Here is a 4,177-nt window from a genome sequence, read left to right as displayed (position 1 = left end):
TTAATACATAAAAGGTAATTTGGGGAACTATAAGAAAGGCACAAATTTGGGTATTTGAGACCATATAGTACTTTATCATTTTAGACCACAAGATAAATTGCCAAAATGCATATGCATAACACACACACACACACATGCATATGAGAAAAATATACCAAGTTAATAATCTCTGTGATTTTGATTTTTTTAATTTACTTGTTTGTTTCTAAATTTCTGTCATAAACTGACATAATATTTAAAAGTCAAAAACACATTATAGAGAAGAAAAAATTTGGAGGGCTTATGCTACTCAATTTCAAGATTTATTATAAAGTTAAAATAATCAGGACAACATAGTATTGGTGAAGGAGTAGACACACAGATCAATGAAAACAAAAAGAAAAACAGAAAGCCCATAAATAGACTTATATAAATAGAGTCATCTGATCTTTGATATAGGAGCAAGGCAATTTAAAGGAGAAAGGATAGTTTTTTTTTTTTCAACAAATAATGTTGGAAAATTGGATACTGTATGCAAAAAAAGGAGCCCTGGTAGCACAGCGGTTAAGCACTTGGCTGCGAACTGAAAGGCTGATGGTTCAAACTCACTAGCCACTCCTGCGAGAAAGATGTGGCAGTCTGTTTTCCTAAGGATTATAGACTTGGAAACCCTATGGGGCAGTACTTGTCTGTTCTATAGGGTCACTATGAGTAGGAATCAACTCCACAGCAAGGAATTTTTTTTATATGCAAGGAAAAAAAAAACAAAAAGAAACCTAGACACACATCATATACTTTACAAAGAAATTAACTCAAACTAAATTATAGACCTAAATATACAATAAAAAACTATAAAAATTCTTGAAGAATACATTGGAGAAAACAGAGATAACCTTGGGTTTGTTAACGAGCTTTTAAATACAACATCAAAAGCATAACTCATGAAAGAATAAAATATCTTATTTGACTTTAATAAAATTTAAAACTTATGCTTTGTGAAAGACACTGTTAAGAGAAGGAAAAGACAAAATATTTACAAAACACGTATCTGATAAAAGGTCTTGTATCCAAATATTAAAAAAAAAAACAAAACTTAACAATAAGAAGAAAAACAACCTAATTAAAAAAAAAATAGGAAAAAGATATGAACAGAGGTTTCACTCTGAAAATATACTGATGGAAAATAAGCATATAAAAAGATGCCTCATATCATTTGTCATTAGGGATTTGCAGTTTAAAATGAGATACTACTACATACCTATTAGAATGGCTAAAAAAACAACAACTGGCAATAGTAACTGCTGAAGAAGATGTGAAGCAACAGGAACTCTCATTCCTTAGTGTTGGAAATGCAAAATGACACTGCCATTTTGACTGACAGTTTGACAGTTTCTCACAAAATTAAAATTCCTACCTTAAGATGCAGCAATCATTCTGCTAGATATTTACCAAACTTGTGTCCACACCAAAACCTGCATGTGAATATTTATAGCAACTGTATTTATAATCGTAAAAATGGGAAGCATCCAAGATATCCTTTAATAGGTGAATGGATAAACAGCAATACACCCATACAACGGAATATTATTCAGCAATCAAAATAAATGAGCTATCATTCATGAATGAATCTTAAATGTGTATTGTTAAGTTCAAAGAAACCAATCTGAAAAAATTAGACATTGTATGATCTCAATTATATAACATTCTGGGGAAAAAAAAAAACTACAGAGAAGATAAATGGATCCGTGATTTTCAAGAGTTCCGAGGGGTAAGGGGAAGATTGAATACGTGAAGCACAGGGGATTTTTTAGTGTGGTGAACTATTCTGCATGATACAGTAATGGTGAATGCAAAACTTTAAGCATTTGACAAAGTTCATAGCATTTTACAGCACCAAGAGTAAACCTGGATATATGCAAATTTTTAAAAAAATATTTATGATGTTGGGGATCCTGAGATGCAATGCAGAAGGTGACAAAATAATATAAATGTATTAAAAATGGATGAAAAAAAACTAACTCAAAGAAGCTGGGGAGTGAAGTGCTGACTTAAGTAACGTTGGAAATGAGTGGAGACTGTAAGACTAAAGGCAAAAAGCACTATATACTATATACTGTATGCTAGTTCAAAACATTGCTTTCCACAGGGGTACAGGTTAACAATTCAGAAAACAGTACACATGTATACTGAAATTGAACAAGTAAGTAAATAGGTGGTAGAATGTAGAAGCCAGGTTTTTCACCATTTGAGTGGGAGGTTACAGATAAACAAGGGGAGGAGGCTAGAAGTATGCATTTGGTGATGGATTCAACTTGGAAACATCAACATGAACTCACATTTAGCTTGGTATAGATAGAGATGGTTTCATATTAAAATATATGTATGTGTGTTTGTGTGCATGTGTGTATACACAGATTAGTATTCACATTTGTATCACCTTGCTCTATCAGCTGAGAGGGTCTAGAAGCAATGATATCCCAGTAGCAAGGAGCACATCCAGTGCCCATATCTTGTATTTCAATATAATTCTTCAATAAAAGGATCCAATGTTCCTTGGAAAAATGGCTCATAGTAGTGGGGCATGGAATACACAAGATGAGGCACAAATATCTTGTAGAATCAGAAAGTAAGAAAGTACTTTAATAAAATTGACAGCGTTTGTGGTAAATCAAATATTGCAAGAGTCATGGTCATTTCGGCAGCACATATACTAAAATTGGAACAATACAGACAAGATTAGCATGGCCCCTGCACGAGGATGACACCACAAATTCTTGAAGCATTCCATATTTTTAAACTAACAATCTTACACATCAAAATACAAAAGAAGAAAAAGACTCAGTAAATACAAAATCAACAACAATGAAAAAGATGAAAATATATAAAGAAAAACCACTCATCACAGAAAATTAAGTGGAACAAAGAAACTGTGAACAACACACAAAAAAAGACATCAAAACGACAGCACTAAACTCATACCTATCAATAATTAAACTGAATGTAAATGGACGAAATGCACCAATAAAGAGACAGAGAGTGGCAGATTGGATAAAAAAGCATGATCCGTCTATATGCTGCCTACAAGAGACACACCTTAGATGTAAAGATACAAACAAACCAAAACTCACAGGATGGAAAAAAATATATCAAGCAAATATTCAGAAAAGAGCAGGAGTGGCAATATTAATCTCTGGCGAAATAGACTTTAAAATAAAATCCACCACAAAGGATAAGGATGAGCGCTATATAATGATTAAAGGGTCAATACACCAGGAGGACATAACTATAATAAATATTTATGTACCCAACGACAGGGCTCCAAAATACATAAAACAAACTCTAACAGCACTGAAAAGATAGATAGACAGCTCCACAATAGTAGTAGGAGACTTCAACACACCACTTTGGGTGAAGGACAGAACATCCAGACAGAAGCTCAACAAAGACACGGAAGAGTTAAATGCTGTGATCAACCAACTTGATCTCATAGACATATACTGAACACTCCACCCAACAGCAGCCAAGTATACTTTCTTTTCCAATGTGCATAGAACATTCTCCAGAGTAGACCACATAAAGCAGGTCATAAAGCAGGCCTTAACAAAATCCAAAGCATCAAAATATTAAAAAGCATCTTTTCTGACCATAAAGCCATGAAAGTAGAAATCAACAACAGAAAAAGCAAGGAAAAAAAATCATGCACATGGAAACTGAACAACATCTTGCTCAAAAACAACTGGGTTACAGAAGAAATTAAGGATGGAATAAAGAAATTTATAGACTCAAATGAGAATGAAAACACATCCTACGAGAACCTTTGGGATACAACAAAAGCAGTGCTCAGAGGTCAGCTCATAGCAAGAAATGCACACATCCAAAAAGAGGAAAGGGCCAAAAAAAAAAACATTAACACTACAACTGGAACAAGTAGAAAGAGAGCAGGCAAAGAAGCCCTCAGGTGGCAGAAGAAAGGAAATAATAAGAATTAGAGCAGAATTAAATGAAATAGAGAATAGAAAACCAATTGAAAGAGTTAACAAGACCAAAAGTTGGTTCTTTGAAAAGATCAACAAAATTGATAAACCATTGGCCAAACTGACAAAAGAAAAGCAGGAGAGGAAGCAAATAACCTGTAAAAGAAATGAAATGGGTGATATCACAACAGACCCAACTAAAATTCAAAGAATCATAACAGAAT

General features: G+C 33.4%; 1 non-coding gene across 1 annotated transcript; it reads left to right on the top strand.

Moving 5' to 3' along the window:
* Positions 1–2,668: 2,668 nt before the first annotated feature.
* LOC111820805 (U6 spliceosomal RNA) lies at positions 2,669–2,773 on the top strand. The gene has a single exon (XR_002824313.1). It is a non-coding gene; the product is annotated as a U6 spliceosomal RNA (small nuclear RNA).
* Positions 2,774–4,177: the final 1,404 nt, after the last annotated feature.

The sequence above is a fragment of the Trichechus manatus genome, unplaced genomic scaffold, assembly GCF_000243295.1.
Source record: "Trichechus manatus latirostris isolate Lorelei unplaced genomic scaffold, TriManLat1.0 scaffold00051, whole genome shotgun sequence".
NCBI classification, from domain to species: domain Eukaryota; kingdom Metazoa; phylum Chordata; class Mammalia; order Sirenia; family Trichechidae; genus Trichechus; species Trichechus manatus.
Note: the sequence above shows the minus strand (reverse complement) of the source record. Positions and strands in the feature narration are given on the sequence as shown.